This window comes from Microtus oregoni, unplaced genomic scaffold, assembly GCF_018167655.1.
Source record: "Microtus oregoni isolate MIOR12 unplaced genomic scaffold, Mior012 000027F_ref0000203, whole genome shotgun sequence".
Lineage (NCBI taxonomy): Eukaryota > Metazoa > Chordata > Mammalia > Rodentia > Cricetidae > Microtus > Microtus oregoni.
Window position 1 is genome coordinate 49,284 of NW_024543086.1, and position 9,188 is coordinate 58,471.

Below are 9,188 nucleotides of genomic sequence, written 5' to 3' on the forward strand. Positions count from 1 at the left end.
ACAGTGTTACTATTGCAGTATTTCTATTATAATAACAGGCTTGGCTTCATCTTCAATTTAAAAGCAGCCTCCTGATAAAGCAGGAGTGTAGGACATTCCATGCCTTGGCTTTGCTTTCCTTTTAATGGCAGTCTCAGAAAACAGAGCCTAGAGGAAAAAAAAAATCTGGAAGTTATTTAAGCAATTTAGAAAATAGAAATTGAAGATACTTTTTTTTTTCTTAAAAAATACAAGGTCTCACTGTGTAGCCCGGCTATACTGGAACTGACTACATAGACCAGGCTGGCCTTTAAACTCAGAGATCCACCTGCTTCTACCTGAGTGCTGGAATTTAAGGTGTGCCACCATGCCTGGCTAAGATACTGACTTTAAATGACCTTAAGGTACCACGACTATCAATAGGCAGTAAATCGCTTCTCAGATATTGTTTTGGAAAAAGTGGAAGATAAAATTGCTCTGAAAGAGATAAACGGAAACAAAATGGAGAAAATGGCAATGGCACCCCCAAAACTGAACGTTGCTAAGGCCAACGGATTTTGAACAGATAATTTTTGTTCAGTTGAATTCATTTTAGAATCTTGATTTTAGAACAAAACTTACTGAGCTCTTGAGCCAAGTTCCTTATTCCTGAAAAATAATAAACTATCAAGAAGAGATGTGAGCTGGGAAATAATTCTGAGGAAATGTAAGGCTCAAGTTCACGGGCTTCCAGAGTGTAGCCAATCAGATTTCAACAAGGAAAAACACAGCCATGCTTTGTTTGGTTTGGCCTTGGTTTTTTTCAAGGCAGGGTTTTTCAGTGTAGCCCTGGTCATCCTGGAATTTGTTCTGTAGATCATGCTGGCCTCAAACTCAGAGATTCATCTGCCTCTGCCTCCCAACTGCTGGGATTAAAGGTGCTGAAGGTGCGTGCCCCCCCCCCCCCCCAAAAACCACTAAGTACTTGGACAGAGGAAATCTAATGATGCGCATCAAGTGACTACTCAAAAATCAGCATCAGAGAAAGCAAAGTAACAAATGTTAGGGGCTGGGAAGATGGCCCAGTCCGTAAAGGACTTGCCTTGTAAGCATGAGGCTCTGAGTTTGATCCCCAGAACCTACCCTCCAAATGCCAGGAATGGTGGGATGTGCTTGTAATCCCAGTGCTGAGCAGGCAGTCAGGCAGATAGATCCCTAGTACTTGCTGGCCAACTAGTCTGACTTACTTGATGTGTTTCAATTGAATGGGAAACTTTGTCTTAATAGAAGATGGACAATATCTAACAATGATATGCAAGACTGCCATCTTCCTAAAATAAACAAAAATGGGCGAAACATACTATTTTCAAGGAAAATAAGGCTAAATTTGAGAATTCTGCTTACTATGAAGTCTGCAAGTAAAACAAAAATTCATAACTTAATGCTTAATATATGTATTTAGTGGTAGATCATATAACTGAAGAGAAACCAGTAGACTGAAAGACAAATTAGATACGGAATGAAACTTGGGGGAACTGATAGATGGGAATAAAAGGCCAATAGACACAAGCTACAATGAGAAGGAAATATACCTTTATTTAAATCATGGAAGGAAGAGAAGAGTGTGTAGCTAATATCTGAGCCTGTGTTTGCTGAGACATAAAGCCACAACTGTATGAGCACAGAGAAACAAAGATAGGATCACTAAAACGATCGTCTATACTAAGATACTTAGTAACAAAACACAAGCAAACCAAAGATACCGAAGCAAACCTTAAAAGAAGTCTTAAAATATGTCTTAAACATGGACAGCATAAAATTCAAAGGCAGGTGGTTTGCTGTGACAAAAGAACATGGACTCAGCAAGAGATGCATTCCTGACAAAACTGTCTCTTAAGTTGACATGGTGGGACATACTTGGAATTCCAGCAGCTGAAGGCTGAGAAAGAAAGACCGCAAATTAAAGGCTAACCTAATTTATATAGCTAAACCCTAACTCAGAAAATAGGTTTTAATTCATTCCAAGAGAATACTATTTTCATACTAGAGGAGAAAAATAGAATAATTATAATAGAATGCAAATAGAATAATTCTGATATAGTTTAAAGACATGATAGGCTATAAATGATATCAGGTGAAATTAAAAATAGTCAATAAGCTTTAAATCTAAAGCAATCAGTAATCATGCATTAAAAAACTAATTAATATTCCTGTTAAAATGAATTATTAGACTGGATTAAACAATGCTACATGTTATTTCCAAGTGTCACATCAAACATGTAAAAAAGCACAGAAACATTGAAAGCAAAAAAAAAAAAAATAGAAAGAGCTAGGCCATGCAACAATAATCAGAAAGAAGTTAGCCTATTAATGTCAGAGAAAAGAGACTAAATAAACAAAAGGCATCACTAGAATCAAGTTTTCCTCTGTAAAGTTTCAACTTGCTAGCCTATATCCATGTGGCCTCCACAAAACCAAATCCACAGTAAAGGGTAACTTAGCAAACTACCATTCACTCGTAACAGTGAATATGCGTGGTATATTACAGAGTCAGCGTAATATCTTCATGGAGGTGACCACATCCAACATCTGCAGAACACATGTTCTTTTCCAATGCTGCAAACCTTCACTAAAGGAAATGCATGCTGGATCTAAAGAAAAGTCTCAGCACATTTTTAAGGACAGCAAATACAGAGTATGTTTTCTGAACACAATAAAATAACAAACCTGTAACTAGGACACCCAAATGTCAGGGAATCTAAAAATAAACTAACTTCTTATGGAGTCTCCACTAAGAGTCCCTCCTTTTCATTTCTAACTTAGATTATTCATATTTGTCTGTTTTTTCTTGTTAATCACACCAAAAGCTTATCAATTTCCCTACACTTGAAGTGCCAGCCTTGACTTTGTCGATCTCTATTTTGTTGTTGTCTTTTTCATTAATGCTTATTCTCCTTTTCATAGCTTTGAAAATAAGACAGAACATCATACAATCTAACAATGTCTAGATAGTATTTTTTTGAAACTCCAAGACAGTATTATTAGAGTTTGAAAGAAAAACAACAGGAAAGTCAAGCTGCAGCTGATGGGTGGGAGATGAGGAAAGGAAGAGAGCTCGCCATGCCTTTTGAGTTAGTGTCCAAGAAAGCAAGCAAGTTTAACAATGGAGGACACCAGACAGCTAGCTGCATGGTAGATATGGGAGAGTTCTGGAGAAAGAATAAGACAGACCCGTGTCAGAGCAGCATGCTTAGGCTTTTGACCAGTGACCAAAAGAGAGAGAAAGATGGAAAAAGGAAAGTTGCACTTGTTGACTCAGAGTGCAGGGGAGTGAGCGTACCAGAAGCCCCGGAAGCAGCTGTCTGCGTGGTATTTTTAACAGAAAATGTAGGCTTCATTGGGAGTGGTGCTGCATACCTACAACCCCCAGCACTTAGGAAGCAGAGGCAGAAGGATTGCAAGCGAGAGGCCAGTCTCATCTATAGAGCAAGTTCCAAACTAGCTAAGCAAACGAAGTGAGGGCTGTCTCAAAACACCAAAACAAGGGACTGAAAGTGCTAGCTGCAAAGCCTGATGAACTCAGTTCAGTTTCCAGGACATCTGGGTTTGGGTGGAAGAGTCACCCCAGCCCCAGCATCCATATACCCCAAGAGTCACCCCAGCCCCGGCATCCATATACCCCAAGAGTCACCCCAGACCCTGGCATCCATGTACCCCAAGGGTCACCCCAGACCCTGGCATCCATATACCCCAAGGGTCACCCCAGACCCTGGCATCCATGTACCCCAAGGGTCACCCCAGACCCTGGCATCCATATACCCCAAGAGTCACCCCAGACCCTGGCATCCATATACCCCAAGAGTCTGGGATGTTTGGGTGGAAGTGTCACCCCAGCCCTGGCATCCATATACCCAAAGAGTCTGAGATGTTTGGTTGGAAGGAAGTGTCACCTCAGCCCCTAACATTCTTACACCCCCAAGAATCTGGAATGTTTGGGTTCGGGATTCACTGCTGCCCCTGGTATCCATGTATCCAAGGAGTCTGGAATGTTTGGGTGGAAAGTTCCATCCCAAGCCCCCTCCTCTGGGAGCTGCCTCAGTCCAGACTCCACTTCTGAGAAAGCCTGCCAAACAGTGGCCCCTCCCCAGAGAGGCTCAAGACCACTCCCACGGTATTTATTTAAACTGACCCCCAGAGAACAAACACAAGGTCTTCCTTTCCCCTCTCTGTGTGGTTTTTCTCTCGCCTTTACCCATCTCTTCTCTGAGGGCTTAGAAGGCCACCTGGGAGTGCTGGCATCCATTAAACCTGGGCTTTTTCTAATTTAGTTTGATTTGGATTATTGCTTCGGTGGAGAGGTTTATTGGGCTGTAAAAACTTTTCAGTCTACATATGTATATGTATGGGGGCACACGTGTGGAAGTCAAAAGACAATTTACAGGAGTCCTGTTTTTGACCATGTAGGTCAAACTCAGATTGTCAGGTATGGCAGGCCTTTACTCACTGAGCAATGATGTTGCTGACCCTTTTTTATTAATCTTAAAGAATTGTGTTTTACAGATGAGAAAATTGCAGGCAGGACAGGAAATAAATTCCTAATCACTGCATTGACTGGAATATACGCCCTAAGTTTGTATCTGAGACCAGATGAACTTTGTCTGCTCTCTTCAGTGAGTCTCTAACAACCCCAGGATCTCTTATCTTTTTAGACCTTAATGGACACTTACTAAAAACAGCCATAGTTAAGATAGTGGGAGCTTGGCACTCACTAACTCTTTTTGCATAATCTCTAGAATATCTGAGAATAACTAAGTAAAAAAAAATCACCATAGTTCACTGCAACAAAAGCTAAAAGTGGGGGTAGGAGTCAAGGGAAGCAAAAATGTGCATAACCTGAATGTCTAGGTTGCCTAAGGCTGCCTAAACCAGAAATGAAAATTCATGCTAGTCTCAAGTTGGAGGCTCTTCTTCTGAATCCCTCTAGCAAAGATAAAGCATGCTTGCTCAGAACAATAGATGGCTTATTTTAGAGCAAATGACCACTGAGAAAATATTTTATCTGTATATGGCATGAACCTTGGGAATTTTTCTTGAGTTTCAGTTAAGAATTGCCTTCTGTTATCTTAGTGTCTTAATGTTCCACAATGCTTGGGAAAGAGCTACTATTTGGCCAGCCATACTTGATACATCCTCGTTTACACTACTCACTTCAGGCACTCTTCCTGGGTCTGCAATTACACTGACTTTTCTAGTCTCTTTACAACCTTTGAACTCTTATCCTGACAAAAGGCAGGTGAGGAAGCACCAACATCAACATAAGTGGTTTAGTTACTGGATTGAGACCATCTGGGAATAAGTGAGAGTCTTCTTTTATTTTTTGGTTTTTCAAGACAGGGTTTCTCTATGTAACCCTGGCTGTCCTGGAACTCATTATGTAGACCAGGCTGGTCTCAAACCCTCAGAGATTCGCCTGTCTCTGACACCCAAGTGCTGGGATTAAAGGCATGCACCACCACTGCCTGGCCAAGAGTCCTCTTTTAAATCCAGGTTTCCTGATAGAGAAATCCTACTTTCAGCCACCGCATTTTGTTACCTCTTTGCATGGGTTTCACTGCTTTCTAAGCACAACCAACACTACTCATTGCTGTGGGACAATGGTCTTTTATCCTGTCACTTGTATTATTTTAATAAAACGCTGATTGGCTAGTAGCCAGCCAAGAAGTAGAGGCAGGGTGACCAGGCAGAAAATAGAGATGGGATCACGAGAACAGGAGAATTTGGGGGAGAGGGAAAACACAGTCTGCAGCCTTCACCTAGATGCAGAGGAAGCAAAATGAGAATGCCTTGCTGATAAAGGTGCCAAGCCATGTGGTTAACATAGACAAGAATAATGGGCTAATTTAAGATGTAAGACAAGTTAATAAGAAGCCTGAGATAATAGGCCAACCAGTTTATGATTAATATAGACTTCTGTGTGTTTGTGACTGAATGGTTATGGGACCAGAGGGACAGAAACCTCTGGTAACAACTCATGGCTTGAGAAGAAATTGAATCTAAATGGGAAGTTTCTCAATGGGCATGTAAAGACTGGGATCTACTTTTAGGTAGAGACATGCTCTTGTCTTAATGGTGAATCCAATTGGACAGTGTCAGGGACCTGGCTAGGGGACCAGCCACCTCCAGGAAGGTGGGTTCACCTTAAAAATAAGGTGCTTCTTTCCAGAATTCCTAATCCCCTAGTGCAGTCCCAGGCAAGCATCATGAGATTCAACGGTGTCTGCATGCCTTTCTGAGGCCTATTTATTTTTCTTTTCTTCTGAGGATAGACTCAGAGATATACCTTCTTCTGCCCCAAGTGTGGTGAAAAGCAATTCTTATAAATTATCCACTTTATAATCTTGGGGCTTTGTATCTGCAGATTTCAATTCTGGTAAATTCCCAGCTCAGTTCCCCTTCTCAACTATGATTAAATGTTAAAAATGTCTCTCTGCACTGAAAAATAAGTGTCAATAGAACTTTACCATACAACTACACTTTCCCATTTTGAAGCTACATCCTAGGCAACTTCATACGTCTTTCAGTTGAAAACAAAACCTGTTTTCTCATGTGTCCTGTTCTGTTGCCAAGTGCTCCTTTAAGTATTATAATCTTCTTTAAGTATTTTTATAAATACACTTTTAATTCAGTATGGCAAGCCTATTAGGTATGCTTCTTTCTGCTGGACTTTAGTATATTGTTTCCCCAATATATTTGATTACCTTTGCTTGCAGATTACTGCTGTAAAAATTAATTACGGAAACTGTGTGTGGAGGCACATACCTGTAACCTCAAAACTTCAGAAGGCAGGAGCAGGGTTGTGATTTTGAGGGTAACCTGGGATACAGTGACTTTGCCACAAAAGGAAAAAAGAAGGGGTGGGTAGATTAAGTGTTAACGTGAGATTAAATTGAGCTAGTTTTCTCATGTGTCTGCCATGTCTCAGGCTGCTATTACCTAAACTTGAGTAAAACCAGGAATGTTTTCACTTTTTCTTCTACCACTCTATTATTTTGGTTTTTTGAGAAAGGGTTTGTGTAACAGTTCTAGCTGTCCTGGGATAGAACTGTAGACCAGGCTGGCCTCAAACTCACAAATTCGCCTGCCTCTGCCTCCCAAGTACTGGTATTAAAGGCATGTGCCACCACTGCCCAGCCACTCTATTAACAAGGTCATTGTCTCTACACTTAGGACAGGGGTTAGACTGGCTTATTTTCCTATACTCTGTAGGGTATAGCAGTTTGAGAATCCAGTGTAGCTTTTCAAAGGTCTCCCATTCATCACTATTTGGGATTGTGTGGTAGTTTGAAGATAAATGGTACCCAAAGGGAGTAGTACCATTATGTGCTGTGGCCTCGTTGGAGTGGGTGTGGTCTTGTTGGAAGAAGTGTGGAAGTGGGCTTTTGAGATCTCATATATGCTGAAGATACTGCTCAGTGTCTCTTCTCCAGCACCATGTCTTCCTGTACACCACTACATCCCACCACACTAATGGACTGAACCTCTGAACTGTAAGCGAGCAATCCCAATTAAGTATTTTCATTTATAAGAGTTGCTGTGGTCATGGTATCTCTTCACAGCAATAGAAACCTTGTTGGCACTGAATTTATCTCATCCAGAGAGCATCAACAGTCTACAGTATAGTCTCCATTTTATCTTACCTATATGATCCCACTTTAAAGCTATATTATTTTTCAAGTGTGTGTGCACTGAAAATCCCTGAAGCTCAAGTTATAGAAGGTTGTAAGCCTCCCAAGTGGGTGCTGAGAACCAAACATGGCATGGGTTCTCTGCAAGCGTAGTAAGCCCTAACTGCTGATCCATCTCTCCAGTCCCAGAATCCTATCTGTCTTGGGGTTGCCCACTCTTTTGAGCTTCAGTGCTCTCTCGAGGTATCTTCACGTTAACTGCCCCCTACTCCTGTATTTTTATGTGGAAACTTAATCACCAATATATTGTATGGTTGGGCCTTTGGGAAGTGATTTTTAGTGGAAAATTGACACAAATAGTTTAGCCCATCTTTACCAGAAACCGAGTGTTCATTTTTCATATTGAGGATCTTCATCATAGATTTTTAAACTTTATCTTTATCCTGTTAACACTTGTCGATGACACCTTCCATACATATTTAACTTTATAAAACCTAAACATCTTGAACCTGTTCCTAGATATAGCACTTTAGGCTTCTGGTCTTCCAGATTCCAATTTAGTTTTAACCATACCGATTCTCTCTTAACTTTTCAAACTTTAAAAATATATTTTGGTTCACTTACAAGATAACATTTTTGCTTTTTATTTTCTTCTTGCATATCATTTACTAGAAAAGGCAAGGATGATCATGGATTTCACATCCATGGACTGGTACAAACAAGCTTATCCACAAGAAACTCATTGAATCTGGAACATGGTATCCCTATGGGACTAGCAACCAGGAGACCCATCCACACCTGAGTCCATCTGAGTATCATTTATCTGGCCCTAGATATCATACCCAAGGCCAAGTCAAGAGGTCACTAGCCTTTTTATTTCCCACCTCTGAATAGATGGGGGCTGCAGTAGTTGTCCCCTGCATTCAGTCCATTGGGGTAATCAGGATGCCAATCTAAAAGGCTTCTAGAGATGGTTCAGTACTTAAGGGTTTGAACTGCTCTCCAAGAGGACCCAAATTTGGTCCCTAGCCTCCGTATCAGGTAGCTTACAAGTATTTCAAACTCCAGTTCCAGTAGGATCTGATGCCTCCAGCTTGCTCAGACACATACATTCACAAGCACATAGCCCCATACATACATATAATTAAGAGGAAATATTAAAACTTTTTAAGGGTGACCAGAGCCAGGGATATACCTCAGTGGTAAAACACATGTATAGCAGGCATAAATGTACTTAGTTTGACCCACAGCACCACAAAATTCACAATCTTTTCTGAAAGGTGGTGGCCAACTTCAACATTTTTACTTAACCTGTGTCATCCCTGAAACTAGGTAATACCTTATGTCGAGTCGGAGTTCACGTGGGGGACAGGAGTGAGAGGGGTGGGACTGAAGTCACCGGCTACTTGGCCATAAGGTACATGGAGAGTGGTCTTTTCTTTAGCAAATGAAGTCCAACCCCTTTGTTCAACAGCTACTGGGAGTAGATAATCTGGTCTACCTGCCCCAGAAGTCATTCTGGAGGATTCCTGAACACTTGTTCTG